Source organism: Notamacropus eugenii, chromosome 4 (genome assembly GCF_028372415.1).
Source record: "Notamacropus eugenii isolate mMacEug1 chromosome 4, mMacEug1.pri_v2, whole genome shotgun sequence".
Lineage (NCBI taxonomy): Eukaryota > Metazoa > Chordata > Mammalia > Diprotodontia > Macropodidae > Notamacropus > Notamacropus eugenii.
In genome coordinates this window covers 188,993,151-189,010,678 of record NC_092875.1, presented here as the reverse complement: position 1 = coordinate 189,010,678, position 17,528 = coordinate 188,993,151, and the positions used below count along the sequence as shown (strand labels likewise).

At 39.0% G+C, this 17,528-nt stretch overlaps 1 protein-coding gene across 13 annotated transcripts in view; it reads left to right on the top strand.

The window, feature by feature from the left end:
- Positions 1–17,528, top strand: part of ATXN1 (ataxin 1) — a 516,919-nt gene that overhangs the window by 259,329 nt on the left and 240,062 nt on the right. For all 13 annotated transcript variants that reach the window (XM_072603913.1, XM_072603906.1, XM_072603904.1 and 10 more), the window contains one exon: positions 2,095–2,155. The gene's annotated coding sequence lies outside the window, so the exon portion shown is untranslated. The remainder of the gene's footprint in view (positions 1–2,094; positions 2,156–17,528) is intronic.

The following is a 17,528-nucleotide window of genomic DNA, read 5'->3' as shown; positions in this document are numbered from 1 at the left end:
TCCTTAACTGAAAATACATGATTTCATGCCTACCAAGAATAGTCTTGTCCAAATTTACCACTAGGCTCTAAAAATATCATGTCCACTATTATATATCTGACCAAATGAGATAATAAGGCCTTTCCTGATTTTCCTCACTACTAATACCCTCTAAAATTTGATTTTACTTTGAATTTGTAACAAGGTCATTTGTGTGTGTGTAGAGAAAGTTACTGCTTGTGTGTTTTGTCAAGACAAGTTGTGTAAGCAGTAGAATGGGGTTTGAGTCCACAAATTTTGATTTTTAATGCAAGGTATTTTCCATTATGCCACAGTGCCTCACTCATCATCTATTTGTTGAGCCCAAGATATTTTACTCTGTGGGTATAAAAGGGTTTAAAATATGGTTCTTACCTCCAGGTGTTTTCAGTCTCATTAGGAGAGAAGATAAATGAAGAGATGTCACTACAAAGTAATGACACATGCTAAGCTATGCAATATATAACAGTAAGAACAGAGTTCAGAGGATTGGAACTTAATAAGTTTTAGAATTGTTGGAGTAGGCCTTACAGTAGAAAATTTGAGCTAATCCTTGCAGGAAAGGTAGAACTTAGACAAGAAGAGGGTATTTCACAAAGTTTGACCATGGGGGGGGGGGGGTACAAATATAATGTATATATGGAGACATCTGGTACCCAGACCTTTTCTCTGAAATTATTCTTTTTAAGGTTAGCAGTTCCTCCTCCATTCAACCATCCAACATGCACTGATTAAGGGATTAAGATACCTTAGGCACTGAGCTAAATGCTAATGATACAAACAACGGCAAAAACTTCTGCCCTGGAGGAGCTCCCTTTCTAATGGGGGAGATATATAAAGAACGACACACATGCAAAAAGTGGAGAATATAAATAGAAGGCAATCTCTGAAGAAGAGTATTGAGAGGACTGAGAAAGTCTTCCTATAAATTGAGATTCTAGCTGAGACTTGAAGGAAGCCCAGGGAATTAGGAGATAGAAGAGGAGGGAGAATATTCTATCCAGGGGAGATGGTAATTAGGAGATAGAGTATTGTATGCAGTGAATGGCATTTAACCAAATCTCATTATCTTTTTGTAGACTCAAAATTGTAAAGAGATTTAGAAACTACTAGAATAGACCTTGACCTATAGATGATATCCCTGACAAATGGTCCAGCCTTTGGTAGTCTTTTTTACCTACCTCACTCTTTCTTCCGTACTTGATATTTTACATAAGTGATATCTCTCCTTGGTTCTTTGGCTTCCATGTTGTCTTTTTCTGTCTCTCTTAATTTGTTGCCCCCTCTCTGGAGTCTCTTCTTAATATTTCTTAATTTTTATTGAGGTTCTTTTTTTCCCCTCCCTGCTTTTCTTCCTCCAAATTAACTTCTTCAGAGATCTCATATGATATGAGAGATCTCATATATGAGATATCATAGATCTATCATTAACTCTAACCTCTTTTTAACTCAGCTTCATTTACTACAGTGTCTCGATCACTTCAAGCTCAACAAGTCCAAGACTACATTCATCAGTTTTACTACAAAACCATTTCCCCTTCCCAACTTCTTGTTTTCCGCAATCCCCTTCTCTGGCATTAGCAGTTTATCAGTTCCTGAAATGGCCAAAAATAAAAAGCATTATCATGTTTAATTAAAGTGCACTTTGAAAAGCCCCATGGCTATATCTGAAAAACGAACCAGAAACAGTCCATAAAAAATATTTCCCAGTCTACAGTGCTTTTTCTTCCCTGCTTTACAGAGTCATAAGAAAGATATACCTGAAAGGTAGTTTGGTACCATGAAAGGAACAATGCCTTATGGTGGTATCTCCAGGCCACAGAGTATGCACAGTTTAGTGATTTTTTGGGTACAGTTGAAAAAATGCTTTTCAGGTGTATTTACCAGTTCACAACCCTACCAACAATGCATTAGCATGTACAGTGGTTTTTAAGTTGTTTTTGCTATCTTCAGGTCGACTTCATTTAGTTTTGTCTTTATTTCATTTAGGGCTTCAGGACTACTGACTTGTGCTTATTTGCAGAATAAACTTAAAAACAATTTAATTGTTTTTAATCTTATCTTTTTTTCTTTCAGTTTTCCAAAGACATTAGACCTGTTTCTTGGTGAAGAGAAAGCAACGTGCTTTTTCCATAAGGTCAGTTTTAATTTAAACCTTATTATCTTTTTTTTTTTAACTTCACAGGAAATGTTTGTTCAAGTATAATTCTGCCCCAAAAAAGCATTTTTGATAATGCTTTCTGGCTGAGTTTCTTAAGTAGATTTTTCTTCCTATAGTTTTGCCTTCAGTATCTGGACTTATAGGTGACAAAATGTATTTTTAGCTCCTCAGTCCTCACTATCAGAAGTTCTCACAGCAGCAGGATTTTGTCCTTAATGGCTAGATTCTTGTGCTATTTTTTGCTATCCGTATGTTTCATTGTTAATTGGCAATCATTGTTGCCATCATTCTAAAATCATAGACTCTTTGGTTACAAGGGAACTTTAAGGTCATGTAATTGACTACTGTAAGAACTAATTGCCTCTAGAATAATCCCAGACGAGTGGTCACCCAACATTTGCTGGTATACTTCCAGAAATGGAAAATTCTCAAGTTCTGATAGCACCCCATTCTGTTTTTGGATAGCTCTAATTGTTAGAAAGCTCTTAGCCAAAATCTGCCTCCTTATAACTTCCCATTAGTCCTACTTCTACCATCTGGAACTATACAGAATGGTGGCTATTTAACATAGTTCCTTATGCAATACAGATGAAACAGTCTGTTCTGTCTTGCTTCAGTAATCCCTTATTGTCCTTTGGTCCTTTTGGTTCACCATCTTAATCTTTTACACTTCCTCTTTCCAGAAGACAGTCCTTCAGATTTGTGATGGCAACAGTCGCATGCTCCCTAGTGCCTCTCCAGAGGTTATGCTCCAGACTATCCATCCTCAGATTCTTAAATTGTTCCTTAAATGATGTTGTCGTGAGTCTCAAATACTATTTGATTCCATTTGTCAGTGCCCTTCTATACCAGAACAGGAGTGGATGAGGGCAGAATACAGGGTAGCATTTCTCTAATTCCAGACTTTTCCTAAACATCACTTTGGTGGCTCATAATGAGCTCTCAATCCATTAAGTCCACAGCCAGTAGAGCCTGACAGTTCTATTTGGGGAGGTGGGGGTGATTTATAATATGTAAATAGATAGGAATTTGTATGATCATTAGAGGAGAGCCAGCCATAACAAGGAGAGACACTTAGAAAGATTTCCTGTCAGAGATGGTGCAGGAATTGAGCCTTTTTAAGATACAAAGGTGAGAAGAGAGTAAATTTCAGGTTTGGTGAACAGCTTTTGCGAAGACATAGAAGCTATGCCTCTACACCAGAAGCAATGAGGGACAGAACTAGGGTGGTAACCATGTGAGCGAAGAGGACTGGGGTCATAAATGTTGTGGCAGTAGAGTTGACAAGAGTTGGCAATGGAGTGAACATGGAAAATAAAGGGGAGAATTCAAGGAAAATGCCAAGATTGTAAACCTGTGAAGCATGGAAATCATTTGGAAGAGACAAATGTTTTGAAACAAATACATAAATAAACAGATAAATGAGTAAATATGTGTGTTTTAGGTTTACAATGAGTCTTTAATTCCTGTTTGGACTTGTTGAGTCTAAAATGCCTTTGTGATAGCTTTTTAGAATATCCAACATCCAGTTGATAAAGTAAAACTAGAGATCAGGTGAGAGATTAGGTCTGGATATAGGCATCTGTGATAATCCCTGCCACAGAGCTAATTGAACCCATGGAAATTTATGAGACCAAGACAAAAGAGAGAAGAGAATGGGGAGTAGAGAGAGCAGAGCTAGATCAACATAGAGCCTAGGGATACACATACACAAATATAAACACACATATAAAAGATAGTGTGAGGGAATGGTAGGAACAAAGTAAAAGAGGCCAGTAGTTAACAAACGCTTATTAAGCACCTACTCCGTGCTAGCCACTGTATTAGGTGCTGAAATATAAAGAAGAAAAGAAGGTAGTCTCTGTCTTCAAGGAGCTCACATCTAAAAGGGGAAAATAACACATAAAAAGCAGCTGAAAATGGGAAGGGACTTGGCACAGGGATATAATGAAGTCCTGTAGCCAGGGTGGAAATTATGAAGTGACTACCCTTGCTTTTTCCTTAAATAGTGGAGGATCTGGAATGTATAGGATGTTCAGGGAGGACTAGCTCTTCTGGTGTGAAGGCTACTGAGCCTTTCTTAGGGCTGCTCATCCACCTTTAATGTGTACCATCACCCAGCTCTCACCTGTGGCTCCAAGAAACTCTAGCATGCACAGCAGCTGCACCCTGGTAAGTTGTCTCAGCAGCTGGACTAAACCAGGTTGAGGGTAATGGATAGATCTCAGATCTATAGATGGCGAAGTATAGCGATATCTATGCCAAGCATTTGAAGACCCTGCAGAATGGGTGGATGTGAACAATATATTCCAATGGCCATGAAGGTGGGTGAAGCAGGCACTGTGGAGTGCCTGGAACTTGGCCAGACATAGAAGAAATCAAGGTCATACAATGCACTCCAGGCCATTACCAGGAGTCTTGACTTTTGTCTCGCTCTTAAACTTGGATGACTGGAAGAAAGAGTGAGGCTAAAGACTTTGTGCAACTCTGCCTCACTTAAATCCGGTTCACACACAAATCAAGATAGCACCCCATAGTATTACTGGTCCCCCTTGAAAAGGAAAGACAGACAACCACAGAGGATGTGGGAGGAGCTCTCCAGTGGCCACCTTCTACCCTCTCTAATTAGAGAAAGGGAGGTCCCCAGGGACTGGGGACAGGAGGTACTGAAGAGGTGTATTTCAGAGTTGACGTCATCTTGCAGGATGAAGAGTTTCTTTCTGGAGATCAAGAAGTCCAGGAGAGTAGCCAGGTGGAAAATGAAGGAGGGAATGATGTCAAGGGATATTAAAGTATAAAATATGGTGTATGAGGGGGTTCATGCTAGATGGCCTCTATTTTCTCAGATATGAAGAGAGGGGGTGGTATGGGAGTTTTGTTGAAAGAAGAGAAAGTGTGGAACAGCTTCTTTTGGGAGTGTGATAGGGAAAAATAAAAAGATACTGTGCAACCGTGAGAACCCACTTGAGATTAATACATAAATTTGCTGCAAACCCAGTTGACACTCACAAGTGATTACTTCTGGCAACATTAACAGTACAGGAGGAGGAGACAGATGATGGGGAGTGACCTGGAGTTAGATTTCAGAAATGAACAAGTAGAGCAAGGTAAAGGGTACTGTTCTTCAAGAGTACTATTTAATTATAGGGTCAAGATTATGAAGGGAGAAAAGTGAAGCCAGAACAGGCATGTGGATCCAGGAAAGAGAAAGGAGAGAAAGAATACCTCAAAAGCATGATGAGGAAAAAAATAGGTGTAGAAGGAAGAGGTAGAAATTTAGAAAGTTATGGTCCGGGACTGGAGGTAGCCATAGGCAATCAGGAATATATCTTTTCTCTTGGCCCAATGAATTGGGGTTGCATGATTCAGTACTAGAGAGGGTGGCTGGGGATACAGTGTCTTCCGGAGGAATTAAGGTTTGGGTGAGTACTGATATACTTTTGACTTCAGACTTTTTTTTTTTTTTACTATAATTAGCTAGAATAAGAGAACTGGTTCCAGGATAGCAGAAATATGCAGCATGAAATCAAATAATGTGACCCTTATGATTCATTATTTTATATTGGGATCTAGCTACATTGGAGGCAGAGGTCCTAGGTCCCAGGAGGAGCTCTAGACTTGTAAATTGCCATTCCTTCCCCATGCTATTCTTTTACATTGTACTCTTTGAAAAACAAACAAAAAACTAAATGCAGCACTTTGCTTTTATTCCTTTCAGATTTTGTCTTCTTCAGTTTATCAGTTTAATCTGCTGAGAACTTTTTGGATCTTAATTCTGTCACCCAGGGCATTAGCCCTGTTATCTTGATGCCTGCCAATTTGACAATCATGCTTTCCATGTCTTCATCCAAGTCATTAATAAAAATGTTGATTAGAACAGGAAGGTGCTCCATAGTTTGCCACTAGAAACCTCCCACTAAGTTGACAACAATCCATTAATCAGCATTCTTTGGATGCAGTTTTGGAACCATGTGTAAATCCACATGATTACGTCACTTCCCATCCAACATTTCTCCAAACCTTCCTCATCCCTTCTTAATTCTAGTTCCTTTCCTCTGTTAATTTTTTTCTATTTATCCTTTATTTAGCTTGCTTTGTATACATTTGGTTGCATGTTTTCTCTTCCTTTAACTTGTACAATCCATGAGGGCAGGGACTGTCTTTTGCCTCTTTTTATATTCTTAGAACTTAACATGGTTCCTTGCACATAGTAGGTGCTTAATAAATGTTTATTGATTGATATATGAATTATCATGAGAGATTTTATCAAATGACTTGAAATTCAAATAAACATCATCTATACATTTCCTCTTATCTTCTCCCACTCTAGAAATCTTTTAACAATGCTAAAGTATAAATATGACTGTTCATATCATATGAAGAATAGTTGAAGGAAGTAATAATGTTTAGACTAGAGAAGGGAAGGCAGAGAAAATGGAGTCAAAAGAATTGGGATTGAATCTTGTTTCTGGCTATGTGATCCAAACAAATAACTTTTTTGAGCTTCAGTTGTCTGATTTACAAAACTGGGATAATGCTACTTGCAGGGAATTTTTTTTAGAGAGTTGTTGTGGGAAAAGTTTTTTTTTTTTTTGCACATGTCAAATGTATCATTTAATTGTGAGCCATTAATGCTATCATTCTGATATCGTCAATATGGTATAGCAGAAAAGGCGTTAGATATAAAGCAGGGAGACAGATTCAAATCCTGCCTTGACTAGCTGTGTCATGACACAGACATGATATATTTCAAATATCAAATCCTTATTCATAAAAAAATAATACTTTTTACTACATCTGCCAGAGTTGTGAGGATCAAATGACAGAATATATGTAAAAGACTTAGCCCTAGACATATAGTAGGCTCTTAATAAATGCTTTTTTCCCTCCCTTCTTATCACCCTTCAGTGTTCTAAGGGTTGCCCCCTTCCATCACTGAGCTGGCCAAATGCTTAAATACCTGTTTTAGAAATGGTTTGCTTGTACAAGCCTCAGAGGATGAGACTGAGTTTCCAAAACTAATCCCAAAATGTTTTCTGTGTAGTGTCATTTTATTTTATCTAGTGATGGCTTCCATACTGCTTCTATGAGAACTTTTCACACCTAGTTTAATGCCTTTGGTTAATTCAGTAGAGGTATTCTCACCTGATAAAGGTGTCAAGATATAAATAACCTCTTGTTAGTTACTTTTAATGAGGTGGAGTAATTGGTTGGCTCAAAAGAACCCTACCCTTTCATGGAGGTTGCACGGGAATGAAAAGTATGGGTGGTTTATCCTAAACAATGACTATTCTACGTTGAGAGTCACTGAATGGTTTATTTGATTGAGTGGATTCCCTTACTCCTCCATGCCCCTCACCTTAGATTCTTGGATAGTGATTGTTCAGATGGGATAGGGGAGAGATCAGGCACTGTGGAGTGCTTAGAAGATTGGTCAGATATTGAAGATGCCAAAGTCAGCCTCTGCATCCTGGGCCATCTTGACTTTTGCCTTGCCACTGGACTTTGATGAATTTGGAAGAGAGAGTGAGGCTGAAGACTTTGTGCAACTGCCTCACTTAAATCCAATGTATACACGATTCCCCATGATGTCATTAGTCCTCTTTAAAAATGAAGGACAACCAGTAACAAACGTCTATACTATCTACTAAAGAGATCGTAAAAAATAAAGAACTTTGTAATCCTTGATGTGATGTATAAAAATGAATTATCATCATGAACAATAATTACTGTTATAGTTTTGGCAGTAATTATTTTAATTCCTACATCTGCTATGTAGAATTTTTATTCATTTATAGCACAACAAAAATCATGACATTTAATAATGTTATCCATCCACAAATGTCATTTTTATTAATTGGTATTGTAATAATAACATAAGAACTGATCTTAAATAGATTATTCTTCATCCAAAAGAAGAATTACACTTCTGTTATCTAACTTTTAATTGGAAGATGAGATGAATTATCTTTTGTTTTTCTTTGTATCCGCAGTGCTTAGAACAGTGCCTGGCACATAGTAGGCACTTAGTAAATTTTTATTGACTTTATTGACTGACTGACTAGATGACTTCCACATTCCCATCTGGCTCTGAAATTGTGTAGACACTGTATAATAAATAGCATGTTGGAGAATCATAGAATATTAAAGCTACTTAGAACTGAAGAGATGATTCAGACTTAGACTGGGCTAGAAATGGGGAATCTGAACACAAGAGAGACCAAGGGACTTGCCCAAAGGAAGGTAGGCAGTTAGTTGAAGAGTCTGAATTCAAACCTGGTGAAACTGACTCCCAACCCTTTGCTCTTCCCATAAAAGAAAGCCATCTTATGTCATGAACTGATTCTCCAAGCTATAAGGTAATAGCCGATATAATCTATTGTAGTAGTAAGATAATTAAAGGTAGCAGTAGCAATAGCTAGCATTTATATAAGCACCTACTATGTGCCAAGCACTGTGCACTTTATAAACATTATCTCATTTGATCTTCAAAACAGCCCTGGGATGTAGGTACAGTTATTATCTCAATTTTATAATTGAGGAAACTAAGGCAAACAGGTTAAGTGACACTTGCCCAGTGTCACCTAGCCAGTAAGTACCTGAGGCTGGATTTGAAACCAGACCTTCCTGTCGCTAGGCTATCTACTGCACCACCTTGCTGCCTATGGCATGAGGAATATTTCTGCTCAGCTAGGTTTCCATTTAACAGAAGAGATTTACCATTTCCACTTAGCCGTCAGTGTTTAATTGAGGGTTTCTTTATGAGGAGCCCCTGGATTTCAGAGATATGCAAATATGGCTGTTGTGCTGGCAGAAGACATCCTGGGATGTGTGTGTGTGTGTTTTTCTCTTACTAGAGCTGCTTGGCTGCCAGACTGCCATCTCCTACCTCCTACTGCCCCTGCTGATTATCCAGAGCTCTCCTCTCCAGGGAGTTTAAAATTTTATTCTAGTGTCACAGAGGCAATTTTTACAAATATACTACCTCTCCATCAGCCAATGTGCATTAAAGAGAAGATGTAATTTAACAAGACCATTAGACCATCAATACCAGAGCTGGCACAGGGAGGGGGTTGATCAATCAACAAGAGGTTAAGTCAGACCTCAGAAAGAGCATAGAATTTAGAGTTAGAAGCAATAACAGACAGCAAATAGCTCAATCTTCTCAATCCATAGACGAGGAAACTGATATGCAACAAGATGAATGACTTCTCCAAGGTCATGCACATTGCTCCTAACAGAGCTGGACTTCAAATCTGGACTTTATAAGAGGCGGTTTGCTTCCTCTAGCTGTAGATCATTCCCAGTAAGGATTCTGAGAACCTCATTCTGCCTCTAAGATAACTGGGGTGAATCTGTTCATCCTAGCTCATGCTTCCTTTTGTGTTTATGAGATACACAGCTTTGATTGTTTTCTTCCATAAAAGCAGTGTGGATATAAGCTTTCTGTCTAGTTGTGGTTTAATCTAGTCCCTTCATCTCAACAAATGGGACAGCTATTCCACATTAAAGCACTGTTATCTGCATTTACTGGAGTGATGAGAAGGGGACTTGACATACCCACTTGTCAGCTCATAAGACAAGGAAGACAGTATGCCCTCCTGCCTATGCTCTGCCCTAGAACAGGCATAAGTGACTCACCTAGAAATCTCTGCATTTCTGGAGCCCCTGGATAGCTCACTTTGCACAGATGTTCAGAGTCATTAGAAGCATGAACATGTGGGACTCCCCTGCTGTCAACAGCAAACCAAGAGAAACCTGAGGTGGTTTAATTCCACAACAAACATTTATTAATCAACAAACATTTATTAATCACCAGTAGTGACAGCATAAAGAACCTGCCTTGGAGTCAGGAAGACATAGATCCACATCTTTTCTCTGACAGTGGCAACGTGATTCAGGGCAAATCGCTTAACCTCTCAGGGCCCATAGCCAACTCTTTAAGATTGTCAGACTGTAAATTGCAAAATAGATAGTGGTCTGCAACAATAGAGGGAGTTTCCTCGTTGGTAGCTTCCAATACCAATGAAATGAGGCTCACTCAAAGTGTAAAGAGTATGCGTATGTGTATAATTTGTGTGTACATTATATACATATATGTTCATATGCCTGTAAGAATATGTGTATTGAACAAAGCAGAGCCTTTGGAGTATGTGACTGCCTGGGTAATTAAAGGGAGCTCTGGGAGACTGTGAGTTGGATAAGGGTGAAATTAAGGGGATCAGGTGGCAATGAGGCAAGTCTAGAAAACATTACTCACAGTAACCAGTTGCTCATTTTAAGTGCTGTATTTTGGGGTAAAACTGAGACTTTACTCTTAGATATAGAGGTGAGGAAGGAAATGAAAATGGACAAAGAAAATCAGCTACAGTAGAGCCAGCACAGGTCTCTTGTGGTTCATGGAACTGGAAGGGTCACCAGGTTTTCCTCTTGGATAGTCTACATTTGCTCTAAGAAAAAGCTTTTGAAGAGACCCCAAATCCCTACAAAAAGTCCTACAAGTCAATTTCTGGATCCAAGTTAGTGATAACAGAAGGCACATGCTTGTTATCTTTAGAAAGACACTCAGAAACCATGATTCCAATCATGGATACCACATACATATGTACCGCATGCATACACAGTTCATAAAACATATGGCATTGAGTGCCATTTGATAATTGAAGATTGGGCTAGATTCTAAGAGAGATGTTGATATTTTCTTAGGACCAGCATGAAGCTCAGCTAGTTTCAGCAGTTCGTACTGGGTGTTTTGAACAGCAATTTAATAACATGTACTTCAGATCCCTAGATTACCAGCTAAGCCTAGTCTATGAACAGTTGATGATATCACTATAAAACACACACACACACACCACAAAATAGTAATTGTACCAGTGCTGTCTTTTTTTGCCATTGCTCATTTTTTTGTGTGTTCCTTTTTTTGCCACAGACCAAGACTGTGGCATATATTGGTTCCATTGTACTATCTGGGATGCTTTGTGGTGCAGTGAAAAAGGGTTCTATATTCAGAAGACCTGGGGTCAAATCCTTCCTCTGACTCATACTACTTTTGTGATCTTGTACAAGTCACTGTGGGCATGAGTGGTTTCATCTGTGAAATTAAGGATCTTAGGTTTGATGACCTCTAAGATTCCTTCAGCCCCTAAACCCTTGATCTGTGTGTCTATGATCTCTGCAAAAACTGTTGAGAAGTGATTGAAACTGTTAAACTTGGAAAGAACCATATGTTGTTGTTCAGGAATTTCAGTCCAATCCAACTCCTTGTGACCCCATTTGGGGTTTTCTTGGCAGAGATACTGGAGTTGGCCATTTCCTTCTCCAGTTCATTTCACATATGAGGAAACTGAGGTGAACAGTGAAGTGATTTGCTCAGGATCATGCCACTAGTAAGTGTCTGAGACTGGATTTGAACTCATTATGATAAATCTTTCTGACTCCGTGTCCAACACTCTGTTCACTGAACCACCTAGCTTTCCAAAAAATCATATAGAGCCATCTCATCCAGTACCATCAGTTTGCAAATATGAAAACTGAATTCTGGAAGGGTAAAGTAACTTGGCCTAAGATGATAGTGGGGGGGGGGGGGGGTTAAAAGGAAAAGAAGAGAATAAGTATTTATTAAGCAGCTGCTATGTGCCAGGTATTGTGCTGAGTGCCTTCCAAATATCATCCCAGTTAATGTTCACAACAACCCTGGGAGGTAGCTGCTATTACTGTTTCAGTTTTACATCTGGGGAAACTGAAGTTAAGTGACATTTTTAGGGTCATATATGTCTCTGGTCAGATTTGAACTCAGGTTTTTTGGATTCTAAGCCCAGAATTCTATCCACTGTGCTCCCTATCAGCCAAGCAGTGAAGGGGAGATACCTTACAGCTCTAAATGTATAATCATCTAATCCCCTGATCATGAATTTCCAGAATCCCAGGCCCTTTCTCTGTCCTGTATAGCATCCTGCCTCCATGCTGTCACCAAGATAAAATGACCAGTGGTCACTATACCTTTGACAGAATGTTGTTGATATTCAGTTGTTTTTTTTAGTCATGTCCACCTTTTCATGACCCCATTTGAGGTTTTCTTGGCAGAAATACTGGAGTGGTTCACCATTCCCTCCTCCATCTCATTTTACAAATGAGAAAACTGAGACAAGCAGGTTTAAGTGACTCACCCAGGGTCACCCAGCTAGGAAGTGTCTTGACAGAATGGGGTCCTTCCTATTCTCCACTCTTGTCCTCCCTGACTTACTTGGTTACCCCTCTTTACTCTCTCCTTTCCACCATTCCTACTTACAGTGCATCTTAACAGGCTTCTCTGTGGGGTAAGAACTAATAAACATTGTTCTTAACATTAGCCTCTGACAGCCTACCTTTTCTTAGGACTGTGTGAACCTTCTTAAGCTGTTTGGCTTGGGGTAGAGTGAGGAAAGGCGGTGTCTACAATAAATACTTCCCTCCTTTGAATGAGCCAGGACTGGCAAAGTCAGCCTGTGATAATACAGTCAGCAGATGGACAGGATGTGCTCTCAGTCATCACTAGGGCAAGGCAGCTCAGTGAGAACAGCACAGTGGGAAATGCGTTCCCTTTGCTTCATGGTTAGTTGCCTCTGGATGGAATGCTGACTGTTGTTTTTAAAGTGGAAGGGAACCAAGGTGAATTCTGGGGGAGTCAAATACTGACACAGGGATCATTCATTTATTTAAGTAGTTCATTCAGTCTACACTTTTTGAGCAGTAACTGGTGCTTCTAATCATTAGTGCCATTTCTTTCCTCAAATTACCTTGTATTTACTTAACTTGTGTATTTGTTGTATCCCTTTATTAAAATCTCAAGAAGGATTTCCTTGAGGTCAGAGAGTGTTAAATTCCTAGCATCTACCACAATCTCTTTCATGTAGTAGGTGTTTAATAAATGTTAAATTCAGTCAAATTGAATGATACACAGTACCTCCCACAGAGAACCTGCAGTTTGAAAAGTGCTTTATTGTTTTACAATGTGTTTTTGCATATGCTTTCTTACCTAATCCTCACAGCAAGCAGGGAAGATGGAATCCCAGAATCCCAGATTTGGAAGGGACTCCAGAGGCCATGCAGTAGATCTCCTTATCTGAAAGGCAATTCTCCCTCCCACAATTTGTCATCCAGCCTGAGGATGAGTGATAGTAAATCTGTTTCTTCTTGAGAAAGCCCACCCCTTTGTTGGACAATCCTCATAGTTTTTCATTCTGTGGAATTTAAAAAGTTCAAGAGATAATTTCTAGGTAATTAGTCATTTTGTTCATAAAGCTAGCATTTTAATAAAAGGTCAGTAGCATTCTCAAATGCTAAAGACAGTCATGGCTGGGGGCTCACAGTTTATATACCCTTGGAAGAAGGGTGTACCTGAGGGGGGTAATCAACTATGATTGGTTAACAATTAATGAGAGAATGAATATTATAATAAGGAGCTGGATTTATCCTAATGCATTTTAATTATGTCAGTTTACTTTTAAGTTACCCCCAGCCTAGGGCAACCTATTCAAAGACTTTATCCCCACTCAAACTTAAGTAGAATGCAATGGCTTCCCTTGCTGGGTGGGGTCTAAATAAGATTGTTAACAAAGTTAAGTTCCATTATTCACAATGTCCTTCTGGAGACCCAACTTTGAAATGCAGGCTATAGAAAAAGGGGGAATTCTGAATCTCTCCAAATCATTCTCTCATTTCTTTTAAGTTACAATTTACCTCTTAGCACTTTGGGTCCAGAAAAAAAAAGTCTAAGCTCTTTTTCACATGACAACCCCTTAGATTCTAGAATTCAGATATTGTGCCTCTTCTAAAACCTCTGCTCTGGTCTTAACATCCCTATTTCCTTTAACTGATTCTTTTTTTTTTTTTTTTAAAGGCTTTCATGACCTAGCCCTTTCCTACCTTTCTCATCTTACTCCCCTTCCTGTACTCTGAGATCCAATGACTCTGGCTCCTTGCTCTTCCTTTCACGTAATATTGTATCCACCTGCTTGGAGCCTTTTTCCTGGCTGAATCCCGGCCTGGAACTCTCTCCTTCCCCATCTCCTCCTCCTGGCTTCTCTGGCTTCCTTCAAGTGTCAGCTAAGGTCCCACCTTCTACAAGAAGCCTTTCACAGCCCTCCTTAATTTTAATGCTTTCCCTCTGTGAGATTGCCCTCAATATATCCTGTATATATCTTATTTATGTATAGTTCTTTGTATGTAGTCTCTGCCTGGTCTTTGAGCTCCTGGAGAGCAAGTACTGGGGTTTTGTTAGTTTGGTTGTTTTTTCCTTTCTTTCTGTCCCCAGGGCTTAGCAAAGTGGCTGACACATTTATTGTTGTTCAGTCTTGTTCTTCAAGAACCCATGAACCACAGCACCCCAATACCGTCCATGGATTTTCTTGGCAAAGATAGTGGAGGGGTTTGCCATTTTCTTCTTTAGTTGATTAAGGCAAACAGAAGTTAAGTGACTTGCCCACACAAATAGAAAGTTTATCAGGCCATATTTGAACTCTGGTCTTCCTACCTCCAGGCCTAGTGCTCTATCTGCTGAGTCACCTAGCTGCCTCAGTCTAGCAGCCTGGCACATAGTAGGTGCTTAATGAATTCTAGATGATTGATTGAATTTTATGACATAGTCCCCAGTCCTCTGACCTTTCTCATCCTCTGAATAGGCTTATTTGTCAGTTTCCTTCCAAAGAAGGCCAGAACTGAACCTTCCTAGTGTATAGTAGGAGTATCATCTCCTTCATTCTGGATATTGTCTCTTTTAATGCAGCCTAGGATTGCATTGGCTTTTTTGGCTTCCATGTGACATGAGGCAGGCAGGGCAGATATCTTCCCTGTCCTCCCTCTGTCAGATGAAGGAATTGAAACTGAGGGAGATTAAGAGATTAACTTAAGGTCACACAGCTAGTAAGGAAAAGAAGCAGGATTCAGTCCTCAGGCAGGGCTCCTTCTAGGTGATTTGGCTTCTGATTCTTAATAATATCAATCTCAGCTCTCCAGGTCATTTGACTTAAAATCCTTTTTTACAATACCACACTGCCTCAGACTACTGGGAGATAGTAAGGAGAGAAATATGATGATATACAGGGCATCCCATAAATTTTAGTGTAGTTTTAAGCTAAAACTACTATTGGTAGAACTGTGAATTAGTCCAACCATTCTGGAAATGTTGAATTATGCAAGACAAGTCACTAAGCTGTTTTTACTCTTTGACTCAGAGATCCCACTGCTATGTGTATACACTAAGGAGGTCAAGGACAATGAGAAAATTCCCATATATATCAAGATATTCAGAACAGTACTCTTTGTAGCAGGAAAAAAAACTGTAGATTTTCATAGAGTGGGTAATAGCTGAACAAATTATAGTATGTGAATATAATAGAATACTACTATGCTCTAAGAAATGACAGATTTGAAGAATCCAAAAAAAACATGAAATGACTGGTATGAATCAATGCAGAGTGAAGTAAGCAGAACCAGAGGAAAAATATTCAATAAGTACAATAATGTGAATGATAGGAATACTAAAATTACGCTGAATTCTGTACCTCTCACATTTATATGACCTTGGACAAATTCTTTGATCTCCCTGGACCTCAGTTTCCTCATCTATAAAATTAAGAGATTGGAAGAGATGACCTCTGGGGTCCCTTGCAGTTTGGGATGTATGATCCAGTTCTGATGTACCTTGGCTCTGGAGAACTGAGTGTCATTTTGGGGAGTCATGGGGGACTGTGAGTGCAGGAAACTGCATAACACTATTAGATGTGATTATTCCACTGGCTGATTTCATATCTTTTTCTGTTACAAAGGAAGGCTCACCAGGTCCTTATGGAGGAAAGTATATTGGAAAAATTATTCTGATAAAAAAGCAAAAGGCATCAATGAAGCTTTGGTATAAAGAAATAATGTGATTATATATGCATATTTGCACACGTGCACATACACAATATACATCTACATATCCATATGTGTGTATAGATATGTGAATAGACAGATATTATACATGCATACACATATATCATGTGCACACATCATGTTACACAAAGGAGTTCCATCTAGTCCTAGTTTTGCTGATGACTTGCAACTAGCCATGTGAACTCAGGAGAATTTTAGAAACTCTATTTTTTCATTTTCTTCATTTGTAAGGAAAGTCTTGCTTGGCTGCTGTAACCCTCAGTGAACTCTACCCCCCCTGAACTCCTCCAGCACTTACTGCCAACATCCTTCATTGATGTCTCGTATTGTTAGTGATTATATTCATTACTGATATGGCGTGCCTCCCCAACTCTCTTCTTGGAGAGGCATGCTGTATAAATAATTACTTCTAAGACATGCCAGCTCTTCTGAGAGCGTAGAATTTGCCTTTTCTCTATATGTATCTGAGGTACCCAGCAATAAGCATTGTGCTTCAGAGGTGTTCATATATGATGATGAAATTTATAATTATATTGATACTTCATCTTCCCATCTCACGGGGAAATTTTGAGGACAAAATGAGAATATTTGTAAAAAATACTTTAATCTCTTTGTGAGGGAAAGGATAAATTTTGGGTGTCTTCATTTTATAGTATATTATAGATGAAGGGACAAGAAATTAAAAGTCACAGAATCTGGAGACAGCTAGATAGTGCAGTCTGGGCTCAGAGTCAGGAAGACCTGAGTTCAAATCTGTCCTTGGTTACTTACTAGCTATGTGACCTTGGGCAAGTCACTTAACCCCGTTGGCCTTAGCTTCCTCATCTATGAAATGATCTGGAGAAGGAAATGGAAAAGCAGTCTAGTATCTTTGCCAAGAAAACTCCCAGTTCATTTGCTATGAGTTGGATACAACTGAAATGACTGAACAGTGAATTATGATGTTATTTGTCATTTCACAGCTGAAAGGACTGAAGAACAATTTCTTATGTTGTTTAAGATTTGGAAGGTTTAGAAGGGCCATCTGCGGCTATCTAGTTTAAACTGTTCCCTAAAAGAATCCTCTCTCCAACATGAAGGTGAAGTATTCATCTAAGCCTTTGCTTGGGGACTTCCGGACCCAAATCACTTGAGAAATTGGTCACTCTCACTAATACTAATCAGTGAGGAATAGAGTGCTTGATGGATAAAAAGGTGTCAGTAATGCCATTTCAGCTATTTTTTTTATCCCTTGCATTATTAAATGCACTGAAGGCATAAAAAGTGATACAATTATTCATTTGTGTGAATTTGTTGACTTTTATATGACCTAATTGATTTATTTTTATACATAATGTGCCCCTTACCACTTTCAAAAAATACCTGAATTCTTATGTGTCATCATTGACAAGACAGAATATTTTCCATCTTGATCATGCCAATGTAGTGAGACTTT